The 20,779-nt window shown below is 40.1% G+C and overlaps 1 long non-coding RNA gene across 1 annotated transcript in view; it reads left to right on the top strand.

Moving 5' to 3' along the window:
• Positions 1-5,077: 5,077 nt before the first annotated feature.
• Positions 5,078-20,779, top strand: part of LOC117802606 — a 24,091-nt gene continuing 8,389 nt past the window's right edge. Inside the window, exon 1 of the long non-coding RNA XR_004625965.1 lies at positions 5,078-5,246. This is a non-coding gene — a long non-coding RNA (uncharacterized LOC117802606). The remainder of the gene's footprint in view (positions 5,247-20,779) is intronic.

Raw genomic sequence — 20,779 nt, 5'->3', positions numbered from 1 at the left:
CGGGGGAGTGGGGAGAAAAGCCTGGGGCAAGAGACAGTTGGGAGCTCCACGGGAACTCTCCACTGGCTGTAGTTTTAAGCCAGAATCTAGAATTTTGAACTTCTTTAGTGCTAGCAATAGGCTTTTCATTTAAACAAGAAAAAAAAAAACCTGCACACCAGAATAAACACGCAAAATGGACTGTATGTATCCACTTAGCGGTGGTTTGCAGCCATTTAATGAACATGCGTGGTATTGACTGCAGGGTCCATTATGGACATTGATGCAGCCTGGATTTGTGGGTGGGTTTTGTTTTTTTTTTTTTTTTGACAGTTTGATTTTCAAGACTTTCCTGTAGCTTTTAGTACTGTTTTTTGGACTTATCCTCATTAAGGATTTTAAAAGCAAAGGTCTTTGCTTACATTGAAAGTGCTGCTGTTCCTAGCATCATAGTTTCTGGCTAATGGCTTTCTGGAATACCATTTTCATGATTTAATTTATATAGAACTCTACTTCCTTTATTATTACATGTGCCTTTGTAATATGTACAATCTGTTGGCTACATATTGCTAGGCTTTAAGTATTTTTCCTGTTTACCATGAATAAAAAATGGTTGCTGATTCGTTTGCTTTGCAGAATAAACCACCACCCTCCTCCGTGCCCAGCAGAAAAATGGCACGTGTATGTTCTGATTTTCCTCACTAGTGATTTTGGTCTGATCTCTCTCTTTTCCTCTCTGCCAGTGAAGATAGAAGGTTCTCTGGTTATGGAGACGAAACAAGCACAAGGGGAAGGCTGCTTGGATTTTGTAAATGTCAGAGTAATCATTTACCTAGTTAATAACAGTAATGCACATAACACGTGATACTTTACCGAAGGCCTTCACATCGGCTATTTTGTTTGAATTCTGAAGGCTTGTCCTAATTATTATCCCATTTTATAAATGCGACCTGCCCAAGTTCCAGATTAGTGAGTGACTGAGGCCACCCCTTCCTTCCTTGAACCAGGTTCTAGTCTTTCCCATCTTAATCAAAAGCCCTTTGTCAGTCCCAGAGGTGTTTTTTTAAAAGATTTTTTTTATTTATTTGAGAGAGAGAGGAAGAGAGGGAGGGAATGAGCAGGGGGAAGGGGTAGAGGGAGAGGGAGAAGCAGACTCCCTGCTGAGCAGGGAACCCAACGCTGGACTCGATCCCAGAACCCTGGGATCATGACCTGAGCAGAAGGCAGATGCTTAACTGACTGAGCCACCCAGGCACCCCAGTCCCAGAGGGTTTTAGCTACAACCCTTTTCTCTTGCCCTTCAGGGCTCAACCATTTGAGAGTGGGCTGTACCCCCATTTCCCATCTCCTCACATCGCATTCATTCTTCAGCCCTCGGAAATCCAGGGTTGGTGTCCACCGCTGTGCTGACTGACTTCGGAAGAGTCGCAGTACCTTCTGGTTGCTACACGCCGTGAGTCCTGTTCCGAGTTTCTACTCTAGCTCTTGGTACTGTGGACACTGGTGGCAACTCCTGCCTTCCTGCCGCTCTCCCCTCGGCTTCTCCTCAGGTCCTCATTGGTTTTCTCCTCCTCTCCAGAAGTGTCTTCAAGTTTCTGCAGTGACTCCTCTTCCTGAGTTTTTCCTTAAATAATGAGTTTCCTCAGGATGCTGGCCTCCCCTGACCTCACTTCCCTCTTTCTTCCCATTTCCTCTCATCCTAGAGCAATCCTGTCCATGTCTCACTGTTGCCTCTAGAGGTAGATGACTTCATAGAAAAGATATTACAGATGTTTTGACACACAAACAAAAGTAGAGATCATAGTTTAATGCCCGTGGACCCCATCACTCAGCTGCAACACCACCAACATCTTGTGCATCTTATCATTTCACTTGTAAATATGTCAGTATACATCTGGGCTTTTGAAAATTATAGCCACCATGCCATTTTTATACCCAAGCAAAATATGTAATTACTTCATGTCATCTAACCCTTCCTAAATCTCTATGTTTGTCTCAACGATACCTTTTTACAGTTGCTTTGAATCCACATTCAAATGAGTTGATGTCTCTTAAATGGATCTCTGTTTCTAGTTCTGTTGGGCCAAGCCTTTCTCTCGGGCTCCAACCCGAGTCCAGCTGACATCTGGTAGCTTCATTTCGAGTCCTCAAAGGTACTTCAGACTGTCTCTCTTTCTCTCTTTTTTTAAAGTAGGCTCCATATGTGGAACCCAACTTGGGGCTTAAACTCGTGACCCTGAGATGGAAACCTGAGATCAAGAGTCAGATGCTCGACCTGCTAAGCTCCCTGGGCTCCCTGGTACTTTAGACTCTTCATTCTAATTTAACTTCCTTTGTCCCTAAAAGTTTATTTTCGTTTTGTACTTCTTCTCTTGGGAAATGGCACTACTAGTCCACCTGATTGTTCATGCCAGAAACCTGAAGTTCTTCTCTGATCTCCCCATCTCTACTCACTTCTCATATGTACTGTGTTACCAAATATTGTTAATTCTATCTCCTATCTATCTTTTCAGTCCATCTTTCCATCCTCCCTGCTATTATCTTACCTCAGGTCATCATTTTCCCCTTGGATTGCTACAAATCCTAGATGGTCCCCTATTTCTAGTTCTGGAGGATAATAGCCTTTCCAAAAGCCAGAGGTGTTTCTAGAGTGTAAATCTTGTCATATCACTCCCCTCCTTAAGCTCTTCCATAGCTCCCCATTGTTTTCAGGATAAATTTTAACATCTAATAAGGCCTTCAAAACCCAGTGCTTGCTACCCTCCCCAGCCCTATTCTTCTCTTCCTCTCCTGATGCTGTGTACTCTGGCCATACGCTCCTCCATTGTTCTCTGCCCTTTCTCACCTTGGGCCCATGCCAGTGATGTTCCTTCTGCCCAGAATGCTCTTTTGTTTCCTCTCCCCACCCCTTCCCCCTTCCCTCCTTGATTTCCATCCTACTTGTCATTACATCTTTGTGGAACAATGAACGCTTCAGGAAGTCTTCCCTCACTTCCCAGACCTGAGTCAGGTGCGTGTGCTCTGGGCGCCGGGGTACCTGGAGGTACTCGGTTTCAGCTCCTGCTGACATTAATTTCATGGATTTGTAACTGCTTATTTGATGTCCTCTGTCTTATTTCTTGTTGTTGTCTGAGTGAGAATAGTGTCAGCTCTTAGGCAAATGCTCAATAAATAGTAGGTGAAAGGATGAAGTCGTGATTCTTCTAAGTCCCAACTTCTTTCTCCTGTACCACTGTTTCTTGCTGTTGTAGGTAATGTGTGTGATGGGTATTGCTGGAACACCCAGGCCTTGGAAAATTCAGTCGAATTTTCAGAAAACAATTGAAACATGGAAACAAGGAAGTGTGGGGTAATATTGTAAGCTTATTGCTCTTAGGGCCTTTGTACTAACGACTCACTTGACTTGAAATAATTTCCCTTGATCTTCACCCATGTCGTTCCTTATCATTTAGGCTTCAGTGTGGACATCACCCCCTCAGAAGCGTTCTTCCTAAAGGCACCGTCTAATGCAATCACCTGCTTAGCGTCACATGTGCTACTTTTGATTCTCGCCACAATTCTTGCTGCTGTTTCTTTAATGTTCTTTTGTCTCTCCCCCCTCTCCCGGCAAGGGAGACGAGGGACTTGATCTATCCCCTTCATGGCTGTCTTGGAGGTATTCTACAAATATTTGTTGAATTAATGGAAAAATGAATGACTGGGATAGCAGTTGAGGTGATACACGTGTAGGAGAGATAAGGGGGAAACGATGAGCTTAGTTCCCAAGGGGTATGTTTTTCAAAAGTAAACAAACCCTCTATAGGTCTTGTCATTGGACACATAATCTTGTGCGTAGCCTTTTTCTGTGCTATTTCTAAGTTTCCTTTTCTAACAGGTATGCGGGGAGCTGTGTGATGGACACTCTCCATCAGACCACCTTGCCTAAGTGAGGTGCTAAGCACGTGCTATCATTAGCAGAGAACCAGCTCTGCGGCTCTAGGAGACGGGTACATGAGTAAGAAAAGTAAGCAGGGCCCCTTCTGAAAGAGACCTTTTAACAAAAGAGGGAGGCAAGAGTTTGTATAATTCAGCTTCAGAATACCCGTTTCAGAGGTTCATTATAAGGCTAACTGATTTAGCCCAAAGAGCAACCAGTAAGGTTTGGTTTGGATCACTGGCAGTTGTGTGGGACTTTGGGCAACAAGTTGCGGGGGAGGGGGGAAAAGAGGCTTGGTTGGAAAGGCAGTGGGATGTGAAAGTGCATTTCTAGTGACTGGGCAGAAGCTCTGCCATCGGAGACCTTCTGGTTTTGTGGCTCCTTGATGCCAATGTTCACTGAAGTGGGTCTGGGAGCAGGACAGTGAGTTTAATTTGAGATATTTGAGATTGAGGTGTCTGTGGTGTTAACAAAAAGCTCTGGGATCTAGGGTAGATCTAAAAGATGGCTTAGGACAGCTCCCAGGGGAATACCAGCAACGAAAGAATGAAAAGAAGATATGGAACTCTTTGACAAAGACCTAACATTTCTTACTTGAAGGAGCTCACAATCTTCTGAAGATCACATGCTGTTGGTCATTCCTTTCTGAATTCTGGTAGCACCTCCCATCTGTGACTTCTAGGCTTCTGAGCCTTTAGCAGAGTGCTGTGCAACAGAAACACAATGAGACCCGCCCATGGGAGCCACACATAGAATTTAGAATTTTCTACCAGCAACATTTTAAAAAGTAAGGAAAAAAAAAACCCTAGGTGAACATAATTTTGAAAATTGATTTAGTTTGGGGCTCCTGGGTGGCCCAGTCAGTTAAGCATCTGACTCTTGATTTCAGCTCAGGTCATGTTCTAAGGGTCATGGGATCGAGCCTTGTGTTGGGCTCTGCACTCAGCAAAGAATCTGCTTGGGATTCTCTCCCTCTCTGCCCCTCCCCCCTGCTCACTCTCACACACACACTCTCTCTCTCTCTCAAAAAAAAATTCAACTTCTGATGATTTGTTACTAGTCTATAGAGATGGTTGATTATTGTATATCGACCTTGTGTCTTGGACCCTTGCTAAACTCACTCATTTTTTTTTTCTAGTTGATGTTTTACAGATTCTACCCGACCTTACATGTTGTGGTTGAAAACATGTAATGAATCAGAAATAACTCTGTTACACTCAGTGAAACTTGGCCAGAAGTGTGTTTTGAGTTATTAAATTTGTTCCTCTAAGTGAAGTGAAGCAGTTGGGGCAATAATCGTTAGATTCCTGCTCTTCTGACTGGATCTTAGAAGGAAACAGGACAATAAAAGGTAAGCCTGTGATTTTGTTATAAGGACTCTGGGAGAGAGGAGCCTGGAGAAGAGCCCTGTTGTCAAGATCTTTTCTGTTGTGAAAGGCCTGATTTGGGGACTAAGCCCAGGGCTGCCCCGGTGGCTGTTACAGGCTTCCTGGCCCAGCAGTCTCTCTGGGCCCGGCCCCATTTCTGGTTCTTCCCAGAAGAGGCCTGAGGGGGTGCTCAGCAGCTAGGCCATGGTCTAGGAAGGGTCGTAGTCAATAACAGCGCAGCTGTTTCTCTCTGAGAAAGTGACATTGAAGCTGACACCTAAAGGGTGAATAAAAATTGCCTGGGTGAATGGTGTAAGGAAGAAAATTTCCTGTAGAAGGAACCAGGCATGAACATAATGAGGCAAGATGGAGATTGGCGTATTTGGGGAAGTAAAAATACCTGGGAGGGGCGCCTGGGTGGCTCAGCCGTTAAGCGTCTGCCTTCAGTTCAGGTCATGATCCCAGGGTCTTGGGATCGAGCCCCACATCGGGCTCCCTGCTCTGAGGGAAGCCTGCTTCTCCCTCTCACGCTCCCCTTGCTTGTGTTCCCTCTTTTGTTGTTTCTCTCTGTCAAATAAATAAATAAAATCTTAAAAAAAAAAAAACCACCTGGGAGAGTCAGAGAACTAGGGTCACTGGATGAGGCTTGGAAGGTAGGTAGGGATCAGATCATGCAGGGGTTGGGACTTTTACAGATCACTCTCTGTGTATTTCAACAGAAGGAGTTTAATACAGGAAATTGGTTATGCACATACTGGACGGCTGAGAAAGCAATGGGTATCCATTGAGATAACCTGATACTGGTACTGGAGTTAGCAGTTTCCACCCCATAGGACTGCTGGTGTTAGTAGAACCCAGGAGTGCCCAGAAGGACCCATTGGCAGGTGGTGGGACCACAGAATAAGATGGAGAAGGGGCCTTGGTGTAGGAGCTAGGATTGCCAAAGGAGACACTTCTAGAATTGGTGTCAGAAGCAGGGAGAGATTAACAGCAAGAGAGAGAGAGTGGGAGAATGAGAGAGAGAGAGAGATAGACAGACAGCACTTTTCTCTCTCCTCTGACTTCTGCTCTCCTGCCAATATCTCTTAGCAGGAGAAGCTAATAGAAAAATATAGTATATAGACTCCTAGCCACAACATTACAGAACAGAGTAGAAGGGGTGGATGTTGAACAGAGTAGACAATGGTGGGCTACAGACAACGATAGAGTGCGAGTCAGTAAAAGTTTTAAATGAGAAGTGGGGTAAGAATCCCTGAATTGCAGAAGAATTGATATCACATTAGTGATAACTTCCCCCCTGGTGTTCACAAAGTCGTCTTCCTCTGTGGGTAATTCTATCTAGTGAATTCCTCAGTTACTTAACTTAAAGCCTGTTGATCTTATATTCTCTTTCTCACAGATACCTATGAGTTATACAAGAGGATATGATAAAGATAGATAGTATTTGTGGAACACCTGCTTGGTTATAGCATCTTACAGTGTCTCATTTCAGCCTTCCAACAAACATGATGATCTCCACTTTATAGGAAGGTGATTGTGACTGAGGGAGGTAAGCTAGTAAAGAACAGTGCTGACAGTTGAAGGAGGGCTTTCTGACCCAAAGTCAGGCTCTGACCATTACAGCAGAGTGTCCAGCCTGGAATTTGGGATGAGCTGTTCAATAGCGTCCTCCAGATGGAGGTTATTTCTCTCATGTTCAATTTCTTCACACGTGTGAGAAGATCCTCAATGGGAATTCTGGGTTAGTTGAGCAGGGAACACAGCACTCAAGATCTTCAGTGTGTTGAGTTTTTTTTACTAATGATACTTAAAATGTGTGGTCAAGAAAGTTGTGGGGTTTGTTTTGTTTTTACTATAGCATAAACGTTCTCGCTTTTACCAGTAAATCATATAGTTTTATTCATAGCAGAAATGTCGTCAGATTTATTTCCCCCCTCACTCTACAGGTTTGTTCTGAGCATTAAATGAGATGCTATGATGTGCTATAACCCAGCAGGTATTCAACAGGAGATAGTCAAGAAGTGGATTTATTTTTAATCAGCTGATTTTGTTGAGAACACAAAGTTTAGTTAAGAGGCCAGTGAGAGACGTTATGTGGATAATTTGATGGGGCCACAGTGACTGAGAGGGAAAAGAATTCTTTTGGAGGGAGAGCTGAAATTTGTCATTAGTGCCTATCTGACCCTTTTTTGAGGTTAGGAGCAATGTAAAAGCTAATAGTGTTTGGTGATCATTTAAACCTGAAAAAAAAAGGGGGGGCGCCTGGGTGTCTCAGTTGGTTAAGCATTCGACTCTTGATTTTGGCTCAGGTCATGATTTCAGGGCTCTGGGAACAAGCCTCCCCGATGGGCTCCATGCTCAGTGGGGAGTCTGCTTGAGGATTTTCTCTCTCTCTCTAAAGATAAAAAAAATCATTAAAAAAAAGCCCTGAAAAAAAAACAAACCCATGAAATACCATTATACTTTACCTACAGTTCAATTGAGAGAAATGCCATGCAGACATTAGTAAAAAAGTGCTATTTTATTATTTTTTAATTTAACTTTTATTTTTTAAAAATTTTATTTAGGTAATCTCTATTCCTAATGTGGGGCTTGAACTCACGACCACAGGATCAAGATCACACACTCTTCTGACTAAGTTACACAGGTGCCCCAAGAGTGCTGCTTTAAAATAGAGCATGGGGGCGCCTGGGTGGCACAGCGGTTAAGCGTCTGCCTTCGGCTCAGGGCGTGATCCCGGCGTTATGGGATCGAGCCCCACATCAGGCTCCTCCGCTATGAGCCTGCTTCTTCCTCTCCCACTCCCCCTGCTTGTGTTCCCTCTCTCTCTGGCTGTCTCTATCTCTGTCAAATAAATAAATAAAAAAATAAAATCTTTAAAAAAAAAAAAAATAGAGCATGGAACGTTTTGTAGAAGCAGGCTGATTCCTTACTACGGATTGTTAGCTTTCACAGAAGCTTAAGTTGAGTGACTTGCCCTTTCGGTACAAAACCTATTGAAAAGGCAAGAGTTACCTAGATATATACCAAAGTCTTCGGGGCCATAAGAACAGTAAATTTCATTTTGAATATGCATGGTAATAGTGTATTAACATAATATGAACAATGGCAGTAGGCCTTGACAATTTTGCATAAAAATGTGTTTTCGTTTCTTCCAAATCAGATTCCTATGCTAGTTCAGCGTTAGTTATTCTTTTCTCCTTTTTTTGAAATTAGAAGCCAAGGTCTCTAACAGAATCGTCTGCGCAGAGATGTTCTGTTCTAGGCACTGCGTGCACCACACTGGGTTTTTGCTAGAGTTGCTACCATTCCTAGGGTTCCTTGCTTCTTACTTCTCATACTAGAGACTGCTGAAAATACCATGAGCTTTCCCTACCATGAATTACTACTGAAAGACCTGTTAGGCTAAGAAGTAAACTTCAAGACAGTACTGTCATCATGAAAAGTGTATCCTGGTTGAAATTTATGACCTTTTCTATTCCTTGTCTACTCTAGGTGAGATTCCTGTGTATCGTACACACTTTGGAAACGGTGCCTTGGTTGACTTACTGTAGGCAACTGCTCCCTTGATAAATTTGAAAAGACTTTGCACATTGCTTGATTCTTTGAAGTCACCTCGGTTCCAAGTTAAATGCAGTGGCTCATGCCTTGCTATGAATGGAGAAATAACTAAATATATTGGCCATGGGGCAGAGGAGCAGTTCTCACACGGTTCAGTCCAAGGACCCCATTTTAAAGATTATTGAGGAACCCAAGCTTTTCTCTAAGTGTGTTCTGTTAACGTTTACTCTATTAGAAATTAAAACTGAAATTTAAAAGATTTATTTTAGAGGCTCCTGGGTGGCTCAGTTGGTTAAGCATCTGACCCATATTCTCAGCTCAGGTCTTGATCTCAGGGTCCTGAGTTCAAGCCCCACATGTGGACCCTACTTAAAAATTTTTTTTAAATAAAATATTTATTTCACTGGGGTGCATGGGTGGCTCAGTCGGTTAAGTGTCTGACTTTAGCTCAGGTTATGGTTTCGGGGTCCTGGGGTCCAGCCCTGCTTTGGGCTCTGAGCTCAGGGGGGAGTCTGCTTGTCCCTCTGCCCCTCCCCCCACTTCTGTGCTCTCTCTCTCTCAAATAAAATCTTTTAAAAAATATATTTATTTCACTTCACTAAAAATAACAATACAAAAACACTACATGTTAATATGAATATTAAAATAAAAATAACTATACATTTTTAATTACACTTTTTATTTTGGGATAAATGTAGATTGACATGCAGTTGCAAAAAATAACTTTGAGAGATCCCCTGTATCCTTTATCCGGTTTCCCTCAGTGGTACTATCTAGCAAAGCGATAGTATAATATCCGCATAGTCATCCCTAAAGCCAAGATGTAGGATAGCTCCAACACCACAAGGACCTCTTCTGCTGCCTTGTGTAGCCATATTCCTCTTCCACCAACCGCCAACCCCTGGCAACCATTGTTCTACTCTCCATTTCTATAACTTTGTCATTTCGAGGGTGCTACATACATGGAATTATACATATGTAACCCTTTAGGATCGGCTTTGTTCACATAGCGCAGTTCCCTGCAGTTTCATCGAAGTTGTGTGTATGAAGGGTTTGTGTTCACTGAGGAGCAGTATCCCACGGCATGGATGTACCACAGTGTACTTCATCACTCACTTGTGGAAGGACATGTGGGTTGTTTCCAGTTTGTAGCTATTATGAATGTGGCTGCTGTGAACATTTGTGTGCAGGTGTTTGTGTGAACATAAGTTTTCATGTCTCTGGGATAAAAATACCTACAAGTGTAACTGCTGGTTGTATGATAGTTACATGTTAAGTGTTCTAAGAAATGGCCAAACTGTTGTCCAGAGTCACTGTTCCATTGTACATTTCCACAAGCCATGTATGAGTGATCTGGTTTCTCTGCGTCTTTGCCAACATTTAGCATTGTCATTATTGTTTTTATTTGGGGAGGCAGTGGATATTTTTTAATTCTGTAAAAATACACATAAAATTTACCATCTTAACAGTTTTTATGTGTGCAGTTCAGTGGTATTAAATACATTCATATTGTTCTGCAACCATGAGCACTATCCATCCCCAGAACTCTTTTTATCTTATAAAACTGAAACCCTATACCTGTGAAACAGGAACTCCTCATTCCTTTCTCCTCTAGCCCCTGGAAAGCACCATTCCACTTTCTGTCTCTATGAATTTGATTACCCAGGTACCTCATATAGGTAATCATACAGAATTTGTCTTTTTGTGACTGGCTTATTTCAGTTAGCATGATGTCCCCAAGGTTCTATATTGTAGCATTGTCAGAATTTTCTTCCTTTTTAAGGCTGAATAATATTCCATTGTATATGTAGACCACATTTTGTTAATCCATTCATCCGTTGGTGGACACTGGGTTTGCTTCCACCTTTTAGCTATTGTAAATAATGCTGCTAAGAACATAGGTGTACAGAGATCTCAGAAAGATGCTGCTTTTGGGCATGCTCAGAAGTGGAATTGCTGGATAATATGCTAATTCTCATTTTGATTTTTTTGAGGGGCCATCATTCTGTTTTCCACAGCAGCTACACCATTTTACATTATCAGTAACAGTTCACAAGGTTCCAATTTATATACCTCGTCACCAACACTTTTTTTTTTTTTAAGTAGCCATCCCATTGGGTGTAAGGTGATATTTTATTGTGGTTTTGATTTGCATTTCCCTAATAGTGATGTTGGGCATCTTTTTATGTGCTTATCATCCATTTGCATATCCTCTTTGAAGAAATGTCTATTCAAATCCTTTGCCCATTTTTAAAATTGTTTTTTGTTGCTGTTGTCTTTGATTTTTAGAAGTTCTCTGTATAATCTAGATATTAATCCCTTATTAGAACATATGATTTACACATATTTTCTCCCATCCTTGGGTAGCCATTTCACTTTATTATGTCTTTTGATGCACAAAGTGCCTAATTTTCATAATTCTAATTTGTCTATTTTTACTTTTGTTGCCTGTTCCTTTGGTGTCATATGCAAGAAATCATTGCCAAATCCAATGACATGAAGCTTGTGCCCTATGTTTTCTTCTAAGAGTTTTATAGTTGCACATCTTACATTAGGTCTTTCATCCATTTTGAGTTGATTTTTGTATATTATGTTAGATAAGGGTCCAACTTGGTTCTTTTGCAAGTAGAGATCCTGTTTTTCTAGCATCATTTGTTGAAAAGACTGTCCTTTTTCCATTGAATGGTCTTGGCTCCAAAGTCAAAAATAATTTTTCCACATATGCAAGAGTTTATTTTGGGGTTCTCTAGTATATTCCATTGGTTTGTATGTCTGTCTTTATACCAGTACCATATTGTTCTGATTACTGTAGCTTTGTGGTCAGTTTTGAAATTGTGAAGTGTGAGTCTTCCAGTTTTATTCTTTTTTTCACAGTTGTATTGGCTATTCATGGTTCCTTGAGATACTGTATAAATTTTATGGTGGATTTTTTAATTTCTGTAAAAAGGGGATTTCAATAGAGATTACATTAAATCTCTGTTGCTTTGCATAGTAATGAAATCTTAACAATATTAAGTCTTCCAATCCATGAACATGGACTGTCTTTCCATTTATTTATGCCTTATTAATTTCTTTCAGCAATGTTTTGTAGTTTTTATTGTACAAGTCTTTTACCTCCTTGGTTAAGTTCATTCTGAAATATCTTATCCTTTTTGATACTATTGTAAGTGGAATTGTTTTCTTAATTTTCTTTTTTGGGTTGTTCATTGTTACTGCATAGACTTTTGATTGGACAGTTTAATCCATTTATATTTAAAGTAACTACTATTAAGGAAGGACTTACTTCTCTTACTTTGTTGATTAGTCTCCATAATTTTTATAGCTTTTTTGTCTCTCATTTCCTGTGTTAGTGTCTTCTTTTGTGTTTAGTTGATTTTTTAATAGTGAAGTGTTTTAAATTCTCTTTTCATTTCCTTTTATATACACTCTATAGCTACAGTCTTTGTGTGGTTACCATGAGAATTACATTTAACATCCTAAAATTATCCATTTGAATTGATACCAGCTTAACTTTAACATACAGAAATTCTGCTCCTATGTAGCTCATCCCCATCTTCTTTCAGTTTTTGATATCACAAAATTACATCTTTATCCATCATATGCCCCAAAACATAAAATAATGATTTTTAATGTATTAGGCTCTTAAATCATGAAGAAAACAGAATGTGGAAGTTACAATAATACTACCTTTTAAATCAATATACATTTTTTAAATGTATTAGTCTTTTAAGTCATGTAGAAAACACAGAATGGCTCCACAACTTCTTTTTGGCTTCTTTGTATGTTTTCTATCTCTTTACTGATATTTCTATTTTGTTTATACATCATTTTCTTGACTTCACCCATATTTTCCTTTAGTTCTTTGAGCATCTTTAAGATAGTTGTTTTATTTATTTTTTATTTTTTAAAAAGGTTTTTATTTATTTATTTGGTGCGAGTGGGGGGAAGGGCAGAGGGACAGGGGAGAGAGAAAACCTCAAGCAGATTCTGAGCTCAGTGCAGAGCCTGATGAGGGGCTTGATCTCATGACTCTGAGATCATGACCTGGGCTGAAATCAAGAGTCAGATGCTTAACTGACTGAGCCACTCAGGCACCCCGAGATCTTTGTCTAGTAAGTCCACCATCTGGTATTTCTTAGGGATGATTTCTGTTGACTTTTTTCATTTGAATGGGTCATACTATCCTGTTTCTTTTTATGCCTTGTAGTTTTTTGATGATTACTAGATATTTGAGGCTAATGATTATTAAGTGAGTAATCTGGAAATCATATTCTCCTTCTTCCCCTAAGTTTGCTGCTGTGGTTTTTTGTGTGTGTTTGTTTTCTGATTGTTGTGGGCTTTGCTGGAGATCAGCCTGAGGTGTAAAACTAAAGTCTTTTCAGGTCTTTTCTAACCCTGTGCCTGTGCTGTTTTCTGGGCATATGTGGTTACTTTCTAAATTCCCCTGTATATGTAGTTGCTTTAGAATGTCTTAGTCCTTAAATATCTGGCTTCCAAAATGGAAAAAGAGAAAAATGGGGAGGGGGAGGAGGAAAGGTGCTAATCCTTTAAATCCCTTGGAAGTCACATTAGGCAGAGGAGGAAGGGACTTGCAACAATGGCTATTCGTCTCAGCGTCTGTACCTCCGTAATCAGAAGCAGCAATCAGTGTGATCAGAACACTGTTCCCCAGTGTTTGGAGACAGGGTATTTATTACCCACCCTGTGTGCATTTTCTTTGATTTTGGTATCAGGTAATACTAGCCTCATAAAATGAGTTGGGAAGTGTTTCTTTGTGTTAAGCTTTCTTTATGTTTGGTAGGATTATCCAGTGAAACTATCTGAGCATGACGATTACTTTTTCAGAAACTTTTCAACTACAAGTTCAATTTCTTTGATGGTTATAGGGCTTACTTACATTGTCTGTTTCATCACAATTGAATTTTGGTAGCTTGTGGTATTTGAGGATTTGATCTATTTCTTCGAAGTTGTCAAATTTATGAACATAAAGTTGTTCACAGTCTTCTTTTGTTTTATTGTTAGTATTATTATTATGATAAGATATGCACAACATAAAATTTACCATTTTAACCATTTTATTTATTTATTTTAAAGATTTTTATTTATTTATTTGAGAGAGAGAGAGAGGGAGAGAAAAACAGAGAGAGAGAGCACGAGCATGGCAGAGGAGGGGCAGAGGGAGAAGTGGAGTCCCTCCTGAGCAGAGAGCCTGATGCAAGGCTCGATCCCAAGACCGCAAGATCATGACCCAAGCTGAAGGCAACTGCTTTAACTGACTGAGCCACCCAGGAGCCCCCATTTTAACTGTTTTGAAGAATACAATTTAGTGGCATTTAGTACATTCACAATGTTGAACATTTCACTAGTATCTAGTTCCAGAACATTTTCATCACATCAAAATGAAACCCATACCCATTATGCAGGTCCCCATCTCCCTCTTCCCCTTAGACCCTGGAAACCACTAATCTGCTTTCTGTCTTTATGATTTTCTCTATTCTGCGTGTCTTACATAAATGGGCCATGTCAGGCTTCATTCACTCAGTATAATGTTTCCAAGTTTCATCCATGTTGTAGCAAGTATTATACTCCATTCCTTTTTATGGCTGAATAATATTCCATTGCATGGATACACAACATTGTAATTATCCATTCATCTGTTGGTGGAAATTTGGGTTATGTGCACCTTTTGACTATTGTGAATATTACTGCTATGAATATTCTTATACTTGTATTCAAAGACTTCTATTCAAGTTTTTGCTTGAACAGCTGTTTTCATTTTTCTTATGTATATACTTGGAAGTGGAATTGCTGGTTCTTTTGGTAATACTACTTTTAAGTTTTGGAGGGACCGCCAAACCATATTCCTTAGCATCTGCATCATTTTGTATTCTAACCAGCAATATAAGGGGATTCCAGTTTTTCCACATCTTTGCCAACAAATGTTATTTTCCATTAAAAAAAAAATCCTAGTGGGTATGAAGTGGTATCTCATTGTACTTTGAATTTGAATTTTCCTGATGACTAATGATGTTGAGCATCCTTTAATATGCTTATTGGCCATTTGTATATCTTCTTTGGAAAAGATCTGTTCAATTTTTGCCCATTTTTAAGTTGGGTTATTTGTCTTTTTGTTGTTTAGTTGTAAAAGTTTTATATAGTCTAGGTACTAAGCCCTTATCAGGTACATGATTTATAAAAAAATTTTCTCTATTTTATGAGTTGTCTTTTCACTCTCTTGACAGTGTCCTTTAAAGCACAAAAGATTTCAATGTTGATGAAGTTCAATTTATCTATTTTTCTCTTGTTGTGTATATTTCTGACATGATATCTAAGAAATCATTTCCAATGCTTTCTTCTAAGAGTTTTAGCTCTTACACTTAGGTATTTGATCCTTTTTGAGTTAATTTTTGCATATAGTATGAGGTAAGGGTCCAACTTCATTCTTTTCCACGTGGATATCCAGTTTTCCCAGCACCATTTTTTTTAAAAGATTTTATTTATTTACTTGACAGAGAGACAGCCAGCTAGAGAGGGAACACAAGCAGAGGGAGTGGGAGAGGAAGAAGCAGGCTCCCAGAGGAGGAGCCTGATGTGGGGCTCGATCCCATAACGTCGGAATCACGCCCTGAGCCAAAGGCAGACGCTTAACGACTGCGCTACCCAGGCGCCCCGTCCAGCACCATTTGTTGAAGAGACTTTTCTTTCCTCTTTGAATGGTCTTGGCCCCTTTTGAAAATTAGTTGACTATAGATGAATGGTTTAATTTCTCAGCTCTTATTTCTATTTTATTGATCTGTATGTTGATCCTTATGCCAGTACCATACTGATTACTAATTACTGTATTACTTTAGTTTTATGAAAGTTAGGAAATTGGGAAGGTTAGTCTTCTAATTCTTCTTTTTCAAGATTGTTTTGGGTATTCAGGATCCCTTGCAATTTCATATGAATTTTAGGATAGGTTTATCTGTTTCTGCAAAAAAAGAAAGTCATTGAGCTTTTGATAGGGGTTGCATAGAATATATAGATATATTTGTGAAACATTACCATTCTAATAATATTAAATCTTCTAATCCATGATCATGGGAATTTTTTTTTATTTTAATGTTTTTTTATTATATTATGTTAGTCACCATACAGTACATCCCCGGTTTCCGATGTAAAGTTCGATGATTTCATTAGTTGCGTATAACACCCAGGGCACCATGCAATATGTGTCCTCCTTACTACCCAGCACCGGTCTATCCCATTCCCCCACCCCCCTCCCCTCTGAGGCCCTCAGTTTGTTTCTCAGAGTCCATAGTCTCTCATGCTTCATCCCCCTTCTGATTACCCCCTTTCTTTATCCCTTTCTTCCCCTACTGATCTTCCTAGTTCTTATGTTCCATAGATGAGAGAAATCATATGATAATTGTCTTTCTCTGCTTGACTTATTTCACTTAGCATTATCTCCTCCAGTGCCGTCCATGTTGCAGCAAATGTTGAGAATTCGTTCTTTCTGATAGCTGAGTAATATTCCATTGTATATATGGACCACAGCTTCTTAATCCAGTCATCTGTTGAAGGGCATCTCGGCTCCTTCCATGATTTGGCTATTGTGGACAATGCAGCTATGAACATTGGGGTGCATATGGCCCTTCTCTTTACTACGTCTGTATCTTTGGGGTAAACACCCAGTAGTGCAATGGCTGGGTCATAGGGTAGTTCAATTTTTAACTTTTTAAGGGACCTCCACACTGTTTTCCAGAGTGGCTGTACCAACTTGCATTCCCACCAACAATGTAGGAGGGATCCCCTTTCTCCACATCCTCTCCAACAATTGTTGTTTCTTGCCTTGTCTATCTTTGCCATTCTAACTGGCGTAAGGTGGTATCTCAGTGTGGTTTTGATTTGAATTTCCCTGATGGCTAATGATTTTGAACATTTTTTCATGTGTCTGTTAGCCATTTGTATGTCTTCATTGGAAAAGTGTCTGTTCATATCTTCTGCCCATTTTATGATTTGTTTATTTGTTTCTCGTGTATTGAGTTTGAGAAGTTCTTTGTAGATCTTGGATACCAGTCCTTTATCTGTGGTGTCCTTTGCAAATATATTCTCCCATTCCGTGGGCTGTCTCTTAGTTTTTTTGACTGTTTCCTTGGCTGTGCAGAAGCTCTTTATCCTGATAAAGTCCCATAAGTTCATTTTATCTTTTATTTCTCTTGCCTTTGGAGATGTGTCGTGAAAAAGGTTGCTCTGGCCGATGTCATAGAAGTTGTTGCCTATGTTCTCCTCTAGAATTTTGATGGATTCCTGTCTCACATTGAGGTCTTTCATCCATTTGGAGTTTATTTTTGTGTATGGTGTGAGAGAGTGGTCAAGTTTCATTCTTTTGCATGTAGCTGTCCAATTTTCCCAGCACCATTTATTGAAGAGACTGTCTTTTTTCCACCGGATGTTTTTTCCTGCTTTATCAAAGATTAGTTGCCCAAAGAGCCGAGGGTCCATTTCTGGGTTCTCTATTCTGTTCCATTGGTCGATGTGTCTGTTTTTGTGCCAGTACCATGCTGTCTTTGTGATCACAGCTTTGTAGTACAGCTCGAAATCCGGCATTGTGATGCCCCCAGCTTTGTTTTTCCTTTTCAACAGTTCCTTGGAGATTCGGGGCCTTTTCTGGTTCCATACAAATTTAAGGACTATTTGTTCCAGTTCTTTGAAAAATGTCCTCGGTATTTTGATCGGGATAGCATTGAAAGTGTAGATTGCTCTGGGTAGTATGGACATTTTAACTATGTTAATTCTTCCAATCCATGAGCATGGAATATTTTTCCATCTTTTTATGTCTTCCTCAATATCTTTCAAAAGTGATCTATAGTTTCTAGCATATAGGTCCTTTACGTCTCTGGTTAAGTTAATTCCAAGGTAACGCATGGTTTTTGGTGTTATTGTAAATGGGATGGATTCCCTAATTTCTCTTTCTTCAGTCTCGTTATTCGTGTATAGAAATGCAACTGATTTCTGGGCATTGATTTTGTATCCTGCCACCTTACTGAATTGTTCTATAACTTCTAATAGTTTGGGAGTGGATTCCTTTGGGTTTTCCATATAGAGTATCATGTCATCTGCAAAGAGAGACAGTTTGACTTCTTCTTTGCCGATTTGGATACCTTTGATCCCTTTTTGTCTTCTGATTGCTGTTGCAAGGACTTCTAGTACTATGTTGAATAATAGTGGCGAGAGTGGGCATCCTTGTCGTGTTCCTGATCTTAAGGGAAAGGCTTCCAGCTTTTCCCCATTGAGAATAATGCTTGCAGTAGGCTTTTCATAGATGGCTTTTATGAGATTGAGAAATGTACCCTCTATTCCTACACTCTGAAGGGTTTTAATCAGGAAAGGATGCTGTATTTTGTCAAATGCTTTTTCTGCATCAATTGAGAGGATCATATGGTTCTTGAGTCTTTTCTTGTTGATATGATGTATCACATTGATTGATTTGCGAGTGTTGAACCATGCTTGCATCCCAGGTATGAATCCCACTTGGTCATGATGGATAATCCTTTTAATGTACTGTTGGATTCTATTAGCAAGGATCTTGTTGAGGATTTTGGCATCCATATTCATTAGAGAAATCGGTCTGTAATTCTCCTTTTTGAGGGGGTCTTTGCCTGGTTTGGGGATCAAGGTAATATTAGCCTCATAGAATGAGTTTGGTAGCTTTCCTTCTGTTTCTATTTTTTGAAATAGCTTTAGGAGAATAGGTATTATTTCTTCTTTGAATGTTTGGTAGAATTCCCCAGGAAAACCGTCTGGGCCTGGAGTTTTATTATTTGGAAGGTTGTTTATCACTGACTCAATTTCTTCATAGTTAATTGGCCTATTTAAGAAATCTATTTCTTCCTGTTTCAGTCTTGGTAGTTTATAGGTTTCCAGGAAGGCCTCCATCTCTTCCAGATTGTTTAGTTTTTTGGCATATAGCTGTTGATAAAAGTTTCTAATAATCCTTGCAATTTCAATGGTGCTGGTCGTGACCTCTCCCTTTTCAGTCATAATTTTAATAATCTCAGTCCTTTCTCTTTGTTTTTGGACAAGTTTTGCCAGTGGTCTATCAATTTTATGGATTCTCTCAAAGAACCAGCTTCTAGTCCTGTTGATCTGCTCTACTGTGGTTCTGGTCTCTAATTCATTGATTTCTGCTCTAATCTTGGTCAACTCCTTCCTTGTCAGTGGGTTAGGCCTGTCCCTCTGTTGCTGTTCCAGTTTCTTGAGGTGAGAATATAGAAACTGCATTTTAGATTTTTCTATTCTTTTGAGTGAGGCTTGGATGGCTATGTATTTCCCCCTTAGGACTGCCTTTGCAGTATCCCATAGGTTTTGGACCGTTGTGTATTCATTCTCGTTGGTCTCCATAAATTGTTTAATTTGTTTTTTGATTTCCTGGTTTATCGAGTCATTCTTGAGCAGGATGGTTCTTAGCCTCCAAGTGTTTGAGTTTCTTCCAGGTTTTTCCTTGTGGTTGAGTTCCAATTTCAGAGCGTTGTGGTCTGAGAATATGCAGGGGATAATTTCAATCTTTTGGTATTGGCTGAGACCTGTTTTGTGTCCCAGAGCATGATCTATTCTTGAGAATGTTCCATGGGCATTTGAATAGAATGAGTATTCTTTGGTTCTGGGGTGTAGTGTTCTATATATATCTATGAGGTCCAACTCGTCGAGTATGGCATTCAAAGCCCTTGTTTCTTTTCGTAGTTTTTGCCAGGGTGTTCTGTCTATTTCTGATAGTGGGGTGTTGAGGTCCCCTACTATTACTGTGTTCTTATCTATATGTCTCTTTATTTTGGTTAAGAGTTGGCTTGTGTATCTTGCTGCTCCCCTGTTGGGGGCATATATATTAATAATTGTCATATCCACTTGTTGAATACTTCCTTTAAGAATAATATAGTGCCCTTCTGTATCTCTCTCTATGGCCTCTAGTTTAAAATCCAGTCTATCTGATATGAGAATTGCTACTCCAGCTTTCTTTTGAGGTCCATTTGCGTGGAAGATGGTACTCCATCCCCTTACTCTAAGTCTGAATGCATCTTTGGGTTCAAAATGAGTCTCTTGTAGACAGCAAATGGATGGGTCATGTCTTTTTATCCAATCTGCAACCCTGTGGCGTTTTATGGGAGAGTTTAAGCCATTTAGATTGATAGAGATTATTGACAGANTATTGAGAGATATGATTTTAATGATGCCATGTTGCCAGTAAAGTCTTTGTTTCTATAGATTGTGACTTTCTGTTCTGTATCACTCTTGGAGCCTTTTTACCTTTATAGAACCCCCCTTAATATCACCTGTAGGGCTGGTTTCGTGGTTACGAAATTGGTTAATGATTGGCGATTTTGGAACGTCTTTATTTCTCCATCAATTCTGAATGACAGCTTTGCTGGATAAAGGATCCTTGGCTGCATGTTTTTCTCTGAAAGAGCTTTAAAAATGCCCCCCCAAGCCTTTCTCTCATTCCAGGTCTCTGTAGACAGGTCTGACGTAATCCTGATACCTTTGCCTTGGTACGTGAGAAATTTCTTTGCCCTGGCCGCTTTCAATACTGTATCCTTGGATCTAATATTTGCGAATTGCACTATGACATGCCGTGGCGTAGGTTTGTCCTGGTTGAGCTTGGATGGGGTCCTCTCTGCCTCTTGGACACGAATGCTTGTTTCCCTTGCTAGATTAGGGAAGTTTTCAGCTACAATTTGTTCAAATATCTCTTCTAGACCTCTGTTTTCTCCACCCCCTCGGGGTTGCCCGATGATTCTGACATTGGATCGTTTCATAGAGTCAGTAATCTCCCGTAATCTACATTCGTGGGCGTGGATTTTTTTAAGACCAGCTTCTATTTTCGTTTTTTCTTCTACTAACCCATCCTCCAATTCGCTAACGCGTTCCTCTGCCTCGGTGACCCTGGCCGTCAGAGCCTCTAGTTTTGACTGTATTTGGC

The sequence above is a fragment of the Ailuropoda melanoleuca genome, chromosome 6 (genome assembly GCF_002007445.2).
Source record: "Ailuropoda melanoleuca isolate Jingjing chromosome 6, ASM200744v2, whole genome shotgun sequence".
Classification (NCBI taxonomy): Eukaryota; Metazoa; Chordata; class Mammalia; order Carnivora; family Ursidae; genus Ailuropoda; species Ailuropoda melanoleuca.
The sequence above is the reverse complement of the archived record's forward strand: the minus strand, read 5'-3'. Positions and strand labels throughout refer to the sequence as shown.